We start from the raw sequence: 18,480 nt of genomic DNA, 5'->3' as shown, positions 1-18,480 counted from the left end.
AACCATTACAAAACCAAACAATTCTGTCTCTTAAGAAACCAGATTTTTCTGGTGAGGACTTAACCCACCTACACGCCAAAAGGTTAATCAGCTATTCAAATGTCATCCACAGTGACAAAACAAAACTATCACATGTTGTCTTCCTAATCAAATTCAACAACCTCCCAAAATGAATGTAACTCCTTCTACAACTACCAATGCCCCCCCCCATTTTAAACACATAAAATCTGAAATAAGTTACTTCTCTATCTAACAATATTTACTCTGCCCCTCTGCTAGACTTGGACAATATTAACCCTGGTTTATTTATCACTGCTGAGAGACAACCTCACCCAGCCCCTTACTCAAACCTGTAACCTCTGTCTCCCTAAAACATAATGGTGCATATATTGAAACCACTTTCATTAAACCACTCCCTAAACATTGCCAACGCAAAAAATGCCTTTCACTTCCACCCTATCTCTAGCCTACCAATTCCTGGAAAACATCTAGAAATCATTGTTTGTGCCCAGCTATCCCAAGACATTCAACATTTTCTCTTATTAAAAACAGCACTGGCTTTGGCCTGAATGGACCACCATAACAGCCATTTGGATCCTAACTGATGACAGTCAAATAAACACAGATAAAAGCAACTTTATAAGTGCACTAACTGTGGACCTCCCAAAATCTTTTGATCTAATTGACTACTTACCTCTTCTAAACAAATTCACAGAAATTGGATTCAGTTCAGACAGCTCACCCTAGTTTCAAAACTTCTTCTCCAACAGACAAAGATAAGACTAATATAGCCTACTAAATAAAGGTATAATCCAGGGTTCCATCCTTGTCTTCATTCTAATATCTATCCTTATTAACAAACTCCACTATGACCTCCCTCAGCTACCAGTAATCTTACATGATAATGATGACATCATCACATACAGGTCTAGTCATTCTCATTCACAAATTCAGAACAACGTTAATCAAAGCTGTACTTACTCTTCCAATGGCTAATAACCACAATTTATAATGTAACTCCAAAGAGATTAAAGCCATCCTGTTCAGAACTCTTCATAAATTCCCACCTGCCCCTAACAAGGTACTCATTACATTTCTAAAGAACTGCAACACAGAAATAAATGCAGCCTACAAACATCTAGGCATCCGGCTTGATCAATCATTCAACATCCATAGCCACATAGAAAAAAAAAACAAAGGCTAAAATCAACAGCCCTTCTACTGGATCCAGGTAATCTCTCCTTTCCTTACCCCTCCATCCAGATCAGCCACAGGCAAAGGAGTCCTTCTTCCTAAACTGAATACAGGCTCATTATTATTGCTTATACTTCCAAGAAAAAAAATTCTGAAAACCATCAGAAATACCATCTGCTGTTCATCACAACCCCCCCCCCCCAAAAAAAAAAAAAAAGATTCTTACTGCCTCAACCTTAACAAAGCCAAATGGCTCCCTGTAAAGCAATACACTGATCTGTTTCTGGGATCAAAGCTCTGCAAACTATTACATCTCAAAACATTTTCGCCATTAGCAAAAATCCATGAAAAAAAAATCCTCATCTTTCAACCTAAGGAACTACTCACCAACTGTTCCTATACTCTTAACTCCACAAACTTATCTCCATTGTGCAGAATGTGTCTTCTCTGCTATTGGACCTCACTTTGGCAGTCTCTCCCTATACACCTGAGGTGCTGCAACCTAAAACATACCCATTCAAACAAACCCAGTGCAATGCTTCCCAGCAGCCATGTCATCTAACCTAATAGCCATTTTCTTGCTCTTCTTCTTGGTCTCCTCCTAACTACCATTTCAATAGTCACTGTGTTTTATTGTATAAAATGTAAACACTGCTCATTTAAAAATATGATTACAATGCAAGTAATGCTCATTTAAAAGGTTTTTGTGGACAATGTTGTTATTATCTTATAGCCTGTACTTGCCTTATAGCAATGCAAAAATATCTCACTTGTATTACCTTGTAATCTGTAAAAAACTATCTTTTTTTTTCAACTGGGCTGTAGCTGCTATTGGTTGGTTTTGATCAGTGCAATACAACAACAAAACAAATATAAATAAAATTAAACAAATGAGGAATGAGTGATACTTCTATTTAAAGTGAATGAAAAGTGGGGTGTATAGGAGACAGAAGAAAGGAAGGGATGCTACTAATGCCAAGATGGTTTGAAAAAGAAATTGCAAAGGGATGGCTAGAGGGGGCCATCAGTAGTGTGAGAAAAAGAGAGCAGAGGAAGCAAGTAGTGCTAGATTTTTTTTATCCTTACTTATATTAAAAAAAAATCAAGCTCAGAAATGGTTACCTCAAGAAATATACATAGGTTCATAGGTAGGTACTAGGCTATCAGCCCTGGGGCCTATATAAGCCTATCCAAAAAGGTTCCCTGGCTTTCACCACCCAAGAAAATTATTTTCCTGTGTCCCTGTCAAGCAGTGCCACAGAAGTGATCCTGGAGTGAATTTTCTATTTCCCATCCAGTCGTCAAGATTTTTCTTAAAGAGGGCCAATGAGGAGCTTTGACATGAATGGGTAGTTTGTTCCAGAGTATGGGAAGTCTCTGGAACAGGAATCTATCCCTCCAGCATGTTCAGTTTATTGTGGTGACAAGGTTTAGGTCCCTGGAATGTGTGGTTCAGAGAGACTGGGATTTTTTTAAGTGTAGCATGTCCAATAGCTCTGGGTTTGACATAGCTTTGTATGTTAAGCAGAGATCGCCTCTGAGTAGGCGATATGCGACGAAAAGGAGCTGAAGTTTTTTGAGACGATCTGCGTATGGCATCTGTTTGACGCCGGTAATCCTCTTAGTGAGGTATTTCTGTGGCCTTTCCAATTGTTGTAGGTGTCTTGTGAGATATGTGCCAAATGGGTCTGATGAGGGATGAGTAGACAGGAACAATGACCTCCTTTTTTCTAAAGGAGAACTCTTTTGTGATGAGGTGTGCCACGTAGAAAAATTTCCTGACTACTGTGGTGATGTGGTTATCAAAGGAGAGACTACTGTCCACCTGTGTCCCAAGGTCTCTTATCACACTTTTGGTGTTTAGTGAGCTACCACCTATGTGGTAGTTCATGGGTACCGAGTTTTTCCCAAAGGGGATGACAATGCACTTCTTGGCATTGAGCTTGAGACCATGACTTTGACACCAAGCATCTGTCTCTGTGAGGCCCTTTTGTAGAATGTCTACATCATTACATGATTCTATTATGGCTCCCAGTTTGCAGTCATCTGCAAACTTTGTTAGCCAAAGACCTTCTGTGTTGGCCTGCACTTCAGAGAAGTAGATGCCAAACAGGAGAGGACCCAGAACCAAACCCTGTGGTACTCCACTCATCACTGAAATAAAGTTGGACTTGGAGTCGACTACTTTTACTGTGTGGGTTCTGTCAGTGAGCCAGTTGGCCACCCATCTTGTGACATAGGGATTTATGCCCAATTTAGTGAGTTTATCTATAATTCCAGAGCGGGGGATGGTATTGAAAGCCTTGGTGAGGTCAAGATAGGCTGTGTGCACTACCTTGCCCTTCTTCTACGGCTCTGGTGACTGCTTCAAAGAAGTCAATCAGGTTTAGTAGACATGATCTACCTTTTACAAACCCAAACTAAGTGGGGTCCAGGGTTTGGAGGTTACCTTTGTATTTGTTTATAAGCTCCAAGATGATACGTTCCATGGCCTTGCAGACCAGGCTCGTCAGGCTAATGGGGTGGTAGTTTCCGGGGTCCGTGGTGGCACCCCCTTTGTGGAGTGGATAACCGTCACTGTGCACCATTCAGTAAGCACATAGCCTGAGGTGAGGCTATGATTGAACATGGTACTTAGGTGGGGTGCCAGTTCATGCAGTACGCAGCCTGGGATGTTGTCTGGTCCAATGGATGCTGTGTTATTGGCTTTGGAGAGTGCGGTCTTTACTTGTCCATTCATGATTGCAGGGGCTTTGCATTCTTCAGGTATTAAGATGGGCCCTTTGGAGGGTGAGAGCGGGGTAAAGTTAGCGCTGAACCTATCTGCCAGGATGTTGGCAGTATCAGTTGGTTCTGTATATTTAGTACCATTGTGCTGTAACTCAGAGCAGATCTGAGTGTTGCCATTGAGATTCTTGACATAGCTGTAGAATGCTTTGTGGTTGTCTTTGGAAGTGGTGGTGATTTTATTTTCATAACTAGCTTTGGAGGATTTTATGAGGGATCTCAGCTTCTTACTGAGGCTGACCAGGGAGTTCCTCCAATCTTAGGATTTTACTCTTTTCTTGCAACAGCTTCTTCCTTCTGTTGTAGAGTTTGTTTATGGCAGGGGACCACCAGATTGCCTTCCTTTTTTGGAGGATAGCATCTTGGTTCTGTTGGGGATGGTATGACCCATGCACTCGTGTATGTGCTTATACAGTGCATTTGTGTAAGATTCAGCAGTGGTATCTCTATTTTCCATCTATATGGGTGTCGTGAAGTTTGCCACTTCTGTCTTAAGAAGCATGAAGTTGGCTTTGGAATAGTTTTTGATGGTGGTTTCCTTAATGGGGGTGGGGTGGGATATGGATGTCTAGGGTGATTAGCTTGTGGTTGGATCTGACCAGCGAGGAGTTGACCTCTGGCGTGGAACACCGGTTACCCATATTGGTAATGACCAGGTCCAGGATATTGCTGCCCCTGGTGGAGGTGTGGACAAGCTGATCCAAGGCGTTGGAATTTATGAATTCCAGAAAATGTTGAGCGTATGGCTAGCACTCACAGTTTAAATATTTAAAAATAACTGATTAAAACTAATTATACCAGTAGGAAATTTCATAGTAGCACCAGTGTTGTACTAATTAAAAAAAATGCCCATATAGTTATATGGTTTTCTGGAGGATACAGAAGGATGATAGCAAGTTACCATAGTGTTGGTGGATACAGAAGGATGATAGCAAGTTACCATAGTGTTGGTGGATGCACTTACTAAACTGAGCAAATATGTATGCAGCATACAAGGCCAAGGTGGAAGTCTTAACCAAAATTGCTCTGATAATTAAAATCTTTCAAAAGAAAAACTGGATAATAGGTGAAAAATTGTAATTGTTTAAGATGTTAATCTCAATTTGAAGAATGATTCACTCAAATCAGAATTCTACAAGGAGGACCTTATTAGATTCATAGGTTCATAGGTGTTTACTAGGCTAACTACCACAAGGGCCTTTTTAAGCCTAGCCATGCATCCCAAATCTCTGAAAAGTTCTGATACCCTTGATAAGTATAAGCATGGGCCTGGGAGATGAACCATTTACAGGTTACCTGTGTCCATTAGAGACATAGGTGCCAAACCAGGGATGAATTTCTGGTTTCCCATATAAATGCCCAAATTGCACTTGAATTGGGTTAGGGAGGAACTCTGCTTCACATGGATCATTAGCGGTAATATATAGCTATCACCCATGGGATGGGTAACGTCAATCTCTAAACAAATGAGACAGGTTAATTCAAACACAAAAGGGAAATTAGCTAGGCTTAAAATGATCCTCAAGGGTAGCTAACCTAGTTTTTACCTATGAACCTAAGCCTGCCTGCAAACACCCAGAAAATGTCAGCAAGTAGAACAATACATTTTAAATGGGAAAGAAGGGACTACTGCAAAGAAGCGCTAGTAATATAGTACCTAATTAAATGTGATCTTTAACTAAGTTGTTAGCAAAGAAAATGTAAATGTTGTACCATTCAGAAATACCATTTCTAAGCAACATGTTCATAAAGAACCTATACAAATACGGCAATGTAGTTATAGACGTCTACAGCCAGAGTACTATCCCTGTGCCACAACTAGGTTAGCCAAATATATAGTGTTGAAGGACAAGAAAGAGATGGAAGTGATTACTGGATGCTGAGAACATGGTCGCACTTGTTCAGCATACCTCTCAACTGTCCAGACTTTTCCAGAATGTCCAGATTTTTGGCTCATATTTTTAGTCTGTTCTTCATAAAATTCATAATTTTATGGAATGGGGTACAACGCCCCTTTTGGTATGTACCTCACAAGACATCTACAACAACTGGAAAGGCTGCAGAAATACCTCACAAAGAGGATTACTGGCCTCAAACAGATGTCCTACGCAGATCGTCTCAAAAAACTCCAGCTTTACTCCGTTGCATATCGCCTACTCAGAGGTGATCTCTGCCTAACATACAAAGCTATGTCAAACCCAGAGCTGTTGGACATGCTCCACTTAAAGAAATCCCAACCCCTTCGAGCTACTAGGGACACTCTAGGGACCTAAACCTTATCACCACATTAAACAGAACATGCCAGAGAGATAGATTCCTGCCCCAGAGACTTCCCATACTCTGGAATAAACTACCTATCTATGTCAAACAAAGCTCCTCATTAGCACTCTTCAAGAAAAATCTTGATGACTGGATGGGAAATAGGAAATTCACCCCGGGGAATCACTTCTGTGGCTCTGCTCGACAGTGGCTCAGGAAAATAATTTTCTTGGGTGGCAAAAAAAGCCAAGGTACCTTTTTTGGCTGGGCTTGTATAGGCCCCAGGGCCGATAGCCTAGTACCTACCTATGAACCTATGAATTTTGTGGCAAATCAGTGAGGACTGACTTCACTAAATGATGACAGACATTTGAGTTTTAGACTTCATAGCCTTCAGAAAATGCATGGTAACACAAAACCTTTAATTCTAGCAACTTTCTAAGTTTATAAGAGCAATATTTAAAATCTGTCCCTATTTTCGGGGCTTTATCCCCCCATTATTTCTAGCTTTGTCCAAATTTTTTTTTTGTGCTGAGAGGTATGTTGTTAAACACATTTTGCCATAAAAAAAATAAAAAAAACAAAAAGAAAAAACGCGATGTATATGTATGGAGAGAGAAATACTCTGTAACACGTGAACTTTTTCAGCACTGCGGTAAAAAAAAAATTCTGCAGTTTGAGTGTCTAACCCAACAACACAAATAATATATAATGTCTCAGTTTGCCAATTCAAGGCACTGTGGTGTGTGGGCAGAGAGGCAGAGTAGGGGTTAGCTGGAGGGAGGGGAGTTAGTTAGATGATTTGTGCAAGGTGAAGTGAAAATGAAAGGAAAAAAAAAAAACAACACACTTAACCCACAGTTGAATGACAAGTAAAAAAAAAGTAAAAATGCAATAGCAATATAATAGCTAATAGCACATTCTAAAAAATACATAACCAAAATAAAAGTAAAAAGTGTAGAAACTAAAATCAGATATGAAATAAAAAAAGATGAGCTTTATTGTTATCAAAAAATATCAAATCAAATCAAAATATCTAACAATTAAAAAAAAGCAAAAAACCTAAACTGTTAAAGAACCTTAGAAACACTCAGCTGTTAAATTAGTGAAAGAGGTCAGTATAGAAACTGACCGACAAGAACTTTTAGCTCACAACATGTAACCTTATCGACAGGATCCAGTCATAAAGTAGTGGTTGTGTGAAAAAAGGAGAAGGACCCAAAGTGATACATCTAAACAGAAGAAAACAGGGCCAGAGAAACATTGTCATCCTTTAAAAATTCTGCTCGTGTGTTTCTGCAATCTAAAAACTCTGCTTTGTTTACCCCTCTTCTTACTTCTTTTAAAGTTTCAGAAAAAATATCAATTGCTGTTCTTATAGCCTCTCTTTTATACACATTTTCACTTTCTATACTTGCATAAAAATATTCAGTACTTTCCTACTTTTCCTAACATTCCACATAACCTTCTTTTTAGTTCTCACATCAAATTAAAATAACCTGTTACAAAATATCTGTATTAAACTGCTACATATTTTCCAGCTCTTCAAAAAATGTATTTTCATATCTGTATAGGCAAACAAAGTTATTAGCCTTAACACTCCATCTAGTACCTTAACATTTAAAATCAATATTCTTCCAGGAACACCTACTGTCATAGTTAATATCTTTATATCTGCATCAATTTAGTCATTTAACACTTTCTATGCTCCATACCCTTTCCCTACATCATACCTGTTTAAACTGCCTTTCACTGTTCACTTAAATAACTAATGTCCAATAAACATAAGACAGCTTAATTCCTCTCTACCACTGCTACACTGCACACTGCTTGGCTTTATAATTTACATATTTACAATCAATAATAAATGTAATAATTTACCCTTTTTGAATCCTTACCCTTTTCATCCCCCTTTTCCTGCATCTTATTGTACCTACAGTACAGCTTTTTAAATTCTTCTAACATCTATTCCCCTTCGTTGTCTACTTCATACCCTCTTTCTCTAACCATTTTACCAACAATTTGTTTATTCAGTTCTTTATGAATTCATCCCCACCTTCATCCACATCAAGAAAATTTTACCCTTCATTACACATGCTTTGATTTCAGAAACATTTTAGAACTTTGAATACCTTTTCACAGTATGTCCCATTTCCCCATACTGAGCATACCTTTTACCATAAACAATAACTAAAATGTCCATCACGTAAAATGACTATCCACATATCACAATACCAACCTCAGTCTCACAATCTTTCATCTATTTTTTTAAGTCTCAGTTTTCTTACATTACATGATAAATAACTCTTAATTCTGGTTCTTGCACATCAGTCCTGCACCTTACAATCACCCTTTTCTTAAGCTGTATATTTCAATTTCCAAACGCATACTCACTCCAGTACAAGTACTACTTTTCTCAACCCTATACATTAACTTTGCCAACAAAGCTAATTTGTTAAAAGTTGTATCAAAAAATGTGTTAGTCCCTACAGGAATCATGGAATGGACATTCCAAATTTTAAAACTTAAGAGCTCTGTTTACTTGCCCATATAAAATGTATGCCTATGACACAATCCTTTTTTAAATATACACTTCTCCTGTTGGTCTTTTTTTTTTTTTTTGCTATACTATCTTTTTGTACTGTGTTTAATCTAATTTTCCCTTACAGAAAGCAGTGCCACAAATATGCAGTTGGAACAGAAGATTAAGGATCTGCTAACAATCTGTTTCCTGTGGTCCAAAGGTCTAGGCTTTGATCCCCTCAGCACCTACTCCCTAACTGTGTGATGTTGACTAAGACATTAAAGCAGACAGCACTCCCAGGCAGAATCTGACAAAGGTCCATGGAGGTCAGTGCTCTGCCCCGGGAAACCAATACAAATGCAATAAAAACACTGCATTGACTTGCCCACATCTGTATACCTTATGATACAGTCCTCAGACATTGCTACTCATGCCCTCACATCTGCACACCCTATGATGCAGTCCTCAGACATTGCCCCTCCTGCCCCCACATCTGCACACCCTATGATGCAGTCCTCAAACATTGCTACTCATGCCCCCACATCTACACATCCTATTATGCAGTCCTCAGACATTGCTACTCATGCCCCCATATCTGCACACCCTATGATGCAGGCCTCAGACATTGCTACTCATGCCCCCACATCTGCACACCCTATGATGCAGTCCTCAGACATTGCTACTCATGCCCCCACATCTGCACACCCTATGATGCAGTCCTCAGACATTGCTACTCATGCCCCCACGTCTGCACACCCTATGATGTAGTCCTCAGACATTGCTACTCATGCCCATTCTTCTGGTGCACCATGCGCACTGGAACACACTCCTCCTGCACAATTCCTTCCAATGCCAGGTCACAGCTGTCAATAGCAGTGCCCCAAAGCAATGCGCTCTCTACTCTCAGCTCCTCCGTACTCACCACTTCAAACAAGGTAGGTTCCTCCACAGTCCACCTTCATTAAACACAAACCCTGAAACTTTTATTCTCTACAAAATCCAAATCATCAGCTTTGCACTTAGTGCTATACTGCAGAGCAGTAACCCCCATTTCCCTATTTCTCTTAAACAACACACTCTGGTGTTCCATCACTTGGATCCCTTTATGCAACCTGTATGCACTACCCAAAAGATGATAGAGTTCTTTCAGAGACTACGTGCAAATCGGATAGTTAGCCAAAAAAAAAATGCAAGAGTCCTGGAGTCTCTGAGACTGTTACTACTCCAAGACTTCTTGTCCTTGAGCAGTTCTCAGACTCATCAGATTAAACATCTACCCTGTTCTCTTAAAGAAATCTTCAAAAACATGCCGACAATATTTTTATTACTTTCTAAGCCGATTCAATTTGCTTACCACCCACATTCGCTTCCACTTCTAACTCTGTTATACAGAAACCATTTCCTTTAAACAGCCTCTATCATCAGATAATCAATGTTTACATTTTAATTATAAAGTATTCATCTTCAGTTCTAGCAGTATTTCTTGCAGCTTTCATACGTCTGTCTCCCTTCATGTCTGTTTTTCTTAAGGGTTACTGCCATTCATTCCAGTTGGATGTTGCTACTGTGAGTGCTAAGAAACCAATCTGTCATGTGCATGGGAAACAGCCATGCTCTACCTTCTAACCCACAATGCAATACATCACATGTAGCTCTCTCGGGCTACAATCAACACATCAAAGGCTGGGTGTTTAACACTACAATTTCCAAGCTTCTTGATAATTACAGCTAAACTGTGTTAAGAGGTTCTCTTGTTTTTCCATGCCTTTATCCTTCAAAACTACTCATTTCAAAGATGCCTGATGTCAAAATTTAAAAACACTGAACAAATTACAATGACAGCCATCATAAAATAGGACTACAGTAGAGGAAAGCAAGATGGCCTCTCCTGCCTACAATCTTGTGACGCAGTACTATACAAGACTATGGTGAAATATTTCTACAAATGGGAGAATGTTGTGCAGCATGTAGAGAAAATGTGGTCAAGGAAATTAATAGCATGGTAAAGGGATACTGCCAGTTTTATGTTACTTGCCCAAACCATCCCATAGTAATCTATGTAAACTGCAGTTTTAACTGTAGTGTCATGGGATGCAGCAAGAATGTGTAATAAAGATTACTATAAGAGAGTATTACTACCGCAGTACAACCCCCCACCCTTTTGATCGGGTAGCCACAGTAAAGTAGGACAGGTGTTGCTAAAGTGGTAGAAGTTACTGCATAAATCTGTGAAAGCACTACGTTATCAACGTGAAAGGTATACTTTTTTTAGAAGAGCGGTATGTCAGCGAATAGCACAATACACCCAACAAGGACAATGAAAACTATCACAGTGTAGGAGGAGCAAGGCAGCAAAAGACAGTGTTTTGTGAATAAACTGCAATGCACAACAAAGGAAGCATTAAAATGCCATAACTACAATAAACTACACTCTTTATGCAACTCATATGACAACAAGTCAAGAAACACACACACTGATACAAAACTGTATCACAAGGAAAAGAGCAGCAATGATGCACATTAACAGGTTTACTGAAGGTTATTGAAAGATGCTAAAAATACAGGCTAGAAAGCATTTATTTTAAGCCTCATTAAAAGTTTTAAATTAACTTACGCTTTTAGACACCTATGCCTAATTAAAAAGGAAGCAGAAAAGGTGCAAAAACCAAACAAAATAATCCAAATGACCAAGGTGAAACAAACCAAAAAAACCTCCAAAATAAAAGGCTCATCCATTATTTATTTATCTGCTTTAGAAAGTAGAAAGCAGGAAAATATCAGTGAAAGTTTAGTGTTAAAATTAAATCTTTATAAAATCATCAAATCATCATCCATCAAATTATATTCACATCTAAAATTAAAAAAAAAAAAAAAAATGTAAAAACAATTAAATAACAATAAAACAATGATAAGACACACTACATTACTATTTATTAATTCTATTATCATTGATAGGTTGAAGATTTCAAGGGGATGTCAGATCTCAAAGAATAGAGGCAGTCAGATCTCAATCTGATGAGAAATTTAAGTAAGTTTGCACAAAAGATGTCTTAAAACTCGCCAGCTTTTAATAAATAGAAACTTGAATGAATGTTAATGGAGGAATTGAACAGTTGGAACTTTTTAAACATGTTTACACAGGGCATTACAGCACTTACTTTTTAATACTTTACATGCAGCCATCGTGCGAAGTACTGAAAAGCCACATAGAACACACAATATGTCATAAAGCACAATGCATGACAGAACCAAACCAGCAAAAATAAAATCACACCTGTCAAGCCACTTGACAACAACAGAACAAAATAAAATCCTGTCAATGCATTGCAACAAAACTGCATCCCTCTCTTGTGTGACCTTCACATGTTGCATTGATTTTAGCAATGCATTATATTCTAAAATCTTTTTAAATTATTATTCATTCACAAAAAAAAATTTTTTTTTGTTTATATTATAAAAATATCATCTTTTTTGTCAATAACTCTCAGTTTTTGGTCAATTTCCCTTAATAACTCTGACAATCAGAACTCATACGTAATAGATTTAGCATTTTAACAAGACATCAGTTTTTTCGTTTTGAAATCAACAACATGTTTTTCAACTTGATTTTAAAAAATCATGGAAAATGTATCACGTTTATAATCAACAACACTTGTTTGCCTCATGTGTATCCATTTTATCCCTAAACTGTGTATCCGTTTCAAATAAAATTAAACTCAATTACCACTCTCCTTAGTTTTGCAATTCATCAAAATCTCATGACTTCTAAGTTCGTGACAAACAAGAATTGTTCAGATTGTGGCCTCTGATTATGAAAAGTTTAATTAAAACTGAGATTTTATTTCTAAAATTTAGACTGATTCAATATTGTCAAGTTCCTGAAGTTTTTACCGCAAGAGGAAAGATTTTATAATTAAAAACACATTAAAGATGATAGAGGACAATAAACATGATTTTTAACACTACAATCATTTTAACACATAATGATGCGAATTTGTTATTTGTCATTTTGATCACTATAGTAATTGTTTGATTGAATATGTGATGATTTTAATTAGATTTTAACTATATAAACTTGCCACTTATTACTTTCTGTATTCTGATGAAGTCTTGCTGCGGATAATTAAAAAGAGTTGACTTTCTTTCCAAATGTCCATAAATATTAGTTCTAAATTAATTTTTAGCATCTTATAAAGTGCCTGATCACATTAATTAAGTCACTTGTAACTCTAATGGTATTCTAAACCGTTCAGCAGTAAATGTATACACAACTCTAGTGATGAAAGAGGGAAAAATACTACCACAAAGTATTATTCTCTATATTCTTCTACTTAAAGAGTTTCAGACAGCCTAAGGAATGAGACACAAAATTAGAAATTGTATCCCAAAAAACAGAAATAAGATGGGCTGTATTAAAACAGTTTTGAGAGTGTTTTTTATTGGCACAGCTACTTATCTTAAGAAACAGAAATTCCAATGAATTGCACTTATTAAACATTACAGCAAAAACTGAGATCCATCTGTGACACCCTGGCTTTGCTCAAGTCTTATATTTACCTGCCATTTTTCAAAAAGTCTTGTATAAAATTCTTAAACTCCCTTGCACATGCGGCAAGAATTTCACTCCTCTGCAGGTGGTAAGGTGAAATTCCTCAAGCATCAGTTATGCAAAAGACACTGAGGAACATGTTGATCACTGTTTTCCACAGGAAATCTTTGCTGGCGCATTTTATAAGTGTACACCAATAATACATCCCTTCCTTTAGGAGGATTCTTCAAGTTGCTATGCACATGGAGTTGGCATATATAAGTCTGAGGGGTGCGGATGGGGGATGCCCTCTTGTGAAAAATGCTTGAAGTTAACTTTTTTTCCCCTTTTTTGCCATTATGTTGGCTAAAGAAGCCAAAATTGTGCTAGTAAAAGATGTGCTGCATGGAACAGAAGGATGGACCCCTAACTGCAGCTGATTACCCAAGTGATCCTGCAAGTCAGAATAACCAGAAGTGGATGGAAGTAAGTATCCAGAAGTCAGTCTCCTATTCCAGAAGGAGGGTTTCCTAGGTGAGCCTGCAACAGAGGATAATACAGGCAGTGGCCTTGTGTACAGCTTGAGCACACTGGGCTTCATTGCTATTATAGTATGCCAATGAGTGTGAAATGTTGATGTTACAGTAGGAGCACACAGTACAAAATCATTGGTGCTGGCCACCCTGCAAGAGTGTAAAAAAGAAAGTCATACACCAAAACATCTGACCACCACAGAAGACAATACATCATCACTTGATTTCTGCCCATACCAGTAGTGGCATAGCCAGGTGAACTACGGAAAGAAGCAGGTTAATATGGTGAGATGGTAAGATGAAGGTGGATAGGAACAAAAAGAAAGGAGTATAGTAATAACTTTGACTATGCCTTACCAGTCATTAACTCAACTTCTATGGTTTCACCACCATAAACTACAAACTTTGCTTAAAAAATATGCAGTTTTATGGTAATCTCGCCTAAAATTCAGTATCAGGTGTGAATTATTGGGTTCTACTATGGGTTGCTGACCTGCAAGTCTGTGGCCATCTCAAATGAAAAATAGTGCCTGAAAGACATAATGAGATGGGTTGCCAACTGGCTCACGGACAGAACCCACATGGTAAGAGTAACGGGAGCTAGGTCTGACTCTAAACCGGTTACAAGTGGCATTCCCCAGGGCTCAGTCCTAGGACCCCTCCTGCTTGGCATATACTTCTCAGAGGTGTAGGCGAGCACAGGAGGACTATGGCTGACCAAGTTCACAGACAACTGCAAACTAGGGGCTATAACTGGCTCTCCGGCTGACACAGACATCCTCCAAAAGGTTCTCTCTGAGACAGATGCCTGGTGTTATAACCATGGCCTCAAGCTAAATGCCAAAAAGTGCATAGTCATCCCCTTTGGAAAAAACAAAGTACCCACAAACTACCACATAGGTGGTAGCCCCCTAAATACAGAAGACATAATAAGGGATCTGGGGACCCAAGTAGATAGTAATCTCTCCCTTGATAACCACATTGCCAAAGTGGTTAGAAAATCCTTCTATGTGGCCCACCAAATCACAAAAAGGTTTGCATCCAGATCAAAAGAGGTCATTGTGGTCTTCTACGCATCACTCATCAGACCCATCCTAGAGTACACCGCCCCATATGGGATGTACCTTACAAGACACTGGCAACAGCTGGAAAGACCACAGAAGTACCTCACCAAGAGGATCACTGGCCTCAGACAGATGCCCTATGCAACTCGACTGAAGAAACTCCAGCTGTACTCGGTTGCATACCGCCTACTCAGAGGTGATCTCTGCCTGACATACAAGACCATATCCAACCCAGAATTGATGGACATGCTCCAACTAAAGAAAACCATATCCCCCTCGAGCCACATGGTCTAGGGATCTAAACCTCACCACAACAATAAATAGGACATGCTGGAGGGATAGATTCCTGTCCGAGAGACATCCCATGCTCTGGAACAAGATTCCAATCTACATTAGGCAGAGCTCTTCACTAACACGCTTCAAGAGAAACCTTGATGAGTGGATGGGAAACAGAAAGTTTACCCCAGGGATCACTTCAGTGGCTCTGCTGGACCGAGGCACAGGGAACTAATCTAAGGGGCGGCGAAAGCCAACACATTCCGGCTAGGCTTATAAATGCCTTTGGGCAGCTAGCCTAGTACCTACCTATGAACCTATCATTGTCTTAGTTACAGAAAATCAGACTGGGTGCCCATCACTCAGAGGACAGTTTTACTTACATGCACATTAATCTACAGACTCTTTAAGGAATTGTCTGAGAAGGGCAGTCATTCACTGTGTTGCAGCCACTGCCCTCTTCAGACTCAAATGTATCTGCGGTATACTTTTAAAAAATAAAAAAGGACCTTCACAATTTGCTTTATGAGTTATAAAATGAACTCTTGGAGTTGATCAGTCAACCCAAAATGATATTCTTGCAGGCTTAAGTCATAGAGGTCTCCACAGCATGAATACAATGCACCTCTGAGTGAACCTGTCACATGGTTGCATGCCCCATTTAAGTAAAGGAGAATATCACTGTGACACAACTTACTGTTCAGTGCACAAGGAGAGAAGTGATAGGCAAATTGTAAAGGTTCTTTATAAGTTAACAAACGCATACCATGCATGGATTTGTGTCTGATGGAGGCAGTTACTTCCCAATCAGAATGGAAATAGTCCTCATCAAATGATGAAACATCCATATTAATCAAAGTCACTACTTTTCTTTAGCTAGGACTATGAAACTTAAAACCTTTGCTTATTTTATTTATTTATTTTACATTTGTTAACCGGGGGTGTCTGACTGAGCCGAAAAGGCCCTTTTTCAGCAGAGGCCCGGGGAGAAAAGCTCCACAAAAAAAAATTACAGATACATTTAGTTATTCAGACATGATCAGTATACACACAAATTACAAAAGACATGTTTTTACAGTGGTATGCGACACATCAACAGTTACAGTGGGGAGAACAAACAAAAAAAATATTAATTTAAAAATAAAGGTAATTAATAGATTTGTGGTGTACAGCTGAAATTTGGAACATAGGTAGAATACACACATAGTGCACAGGTACAGTACATACATTGTAGACTAACCAGTGTTTGTGAGTAAGATTGAAAACTATTATCAAGTACTTTGCTTGAGGTGTTGCCTGATGAGGTCTTTAAAGGAGGTTTTGGATGATGTATTTTGAATGCTAGTGGGGACAGAGTTCCATTTTTTAGCCACTGAACTACTATATAGCGCATCTCCAAAGCTATTGTAGCTGTTGGTGACTTCTAGTAGTAGTTTGCTTGATGATCTAAGAGGCCTTTTGGCTGAGTGATGTTGTACGAGGTTTTTGAGGGCAGGACACTTATTGGGGAGGTAGTAGATTGAATGACAGAGGCAGAGCTGATTGTAGGTTAGGAGGTTGGGCAGTTCAAGCCAGTGAAGCTGTCTCAAAGCAGTACAGTGATGAGTTCTATATGAGCAATTTGCAGCAAAGTGGGCAATTCTGTTATAGCAGGCTTCCATTTTGCTTAGTTCAGTTTTGTTGAGATTAGTCAAAATGGGAGATGCATAGAGTAGGGTAGATAGAAGTTGGGAGTGAGCAATGGCTGATCTTGTGTTGTTGGTAAGAAATGGTTTGATACAGTAGAGTGATCCCAGTTTGGCATGTACTTTTTTAATAGTTAAGTTGAGATGACTATCAAATTTTAGGTGGGAGTCTATGGTTATTCCCAGTAGTTTAGCCTGTGCCACTGCAGCGATTGGAGTAGCATTTGTGGAGTAGATAGTGAATTGACTGTTATCAGTGTTTTTGTTAGAACTGGTTATAATTATAAGCTGAGTTTTCTTTGGATTGAGGATAAGTTGAGCTTTGGTAAGGTAGTTTTCAATGTCAGAGAATGCTAGTTGAGTTGTTTGCAGGAGGGTGGGAATGTTTTGTGCAGCACAGATTAAGGTAGTGCCATCTGCATACTGAATGATAGATGCATGCTGTGTGGAGGTATAGAGGTCATTTGTGAAGACTGTGAATAGTAGTGGTCCTAAGATAGAACCCTGTGGGACTCCTATAGTTATGGGCAGTTGAGGAGAGAGAGAATTTTCCCATTTCACAGCTTGGTACCTGTCAGTTAAGTAGCTTTGGAACCAGGTAAGAGTGGAATTTGATAGATGATATTGGTTTAGTTTGTTTAGCAGGATTTGGTGTGAGACTGTGTCAAATGCTTTGGACATATCCAAAAAAAGAGTTGTCACCTGTAGGCTTTCATTTTTGAGATGGTTTACTGTGTCTGTGAAGCAGAGGAGGGCTGTAGTGGTACTATGGGCAGGTCTGAAACCATGCTGAGTAGGTGACAGGATGTTGCTGTCTAGGAGATAGTTTAGCACCTGGGTATGGATGCATTTTTCTAGGATTTTGGCCAGGGGGGAGAGTAAAGCAATGGGTCTGTAGTTATTAAGTTCAGTGGAGGTCCCGCCTTTATGTATGGATGTAACATAGGATATTTTCCAGAGTTTGGCACATAGTTTTCAACAATTGATCTGTTTATAAGAGTGGAGACTGGGATAGCAATAGCATCTGCTGGAAGTTTCAAGAAATAGCTGGGGAGTAGGTCGGCTGCTGTTGATGAGGTTTTTAGTTTGGAGAGCATGCTTTTGATTGAAGTGGTGGAAACTGTTTTGAGGGTAAAGCTTGTATTTGTGTTATTTGTGTTGGGGGGGTAGTGAGGAAGGAACTGTCCTGTGATACTAAGGATAGAATTGAGTTCACAAAGTGGGAGTTGAATTGTGTTTCAATGGGAACTTTAGTGTCAGGGGTGGTTGGTTTGGGTGTAGCCTTTTGGGTGGATTTTAGTAGCTGGTTTACATTTTTCCAAAATGTTGGGGGGTTGTGTTGGTATTTAGTTTGTAATGTTGTGTAGTAGGATTTTTTGTCCAGCCTAATGCATTTTTTGCACGGTTGCACAGTTCTTGGTACTTAGTCAGGCTTTGTGTTTCTTTGTTTTTTATAGTAAAGCCAGGCAGTGTCTCTGGACTTGAGGATTTGTTTGGTTTCTTTACTGAGCCAGGGGTTTGTAGAGGTTCTAACCTTGATTTTGTGAAATGGAGCGACAGTGTCTAGGTGTTGTAGAAATGTTTTTGTTGGAATATGCTACAGCCAGGTCAAGTGGGAGGGTTTTTAGGG

Source organism: Protopterus annectens, chromosome 1.part0, assembly GCF_019279795.1.
Source record: "Protopterus annectens isolate FY-2018-M chromosome 1.part0, PAN1.0, whole genome shotgun sequence".
NCBI classification, from domain to species: Eukaryota; Metazoa; Chordata; order Ceratodontiformes; family Protopteridae; genus Protopterus; species Protopterus annectens.
The sequence above is the reverse complement of the archived record's forward strand: the minus strand, read 5'-3'. Positions refer to the sequence as shown.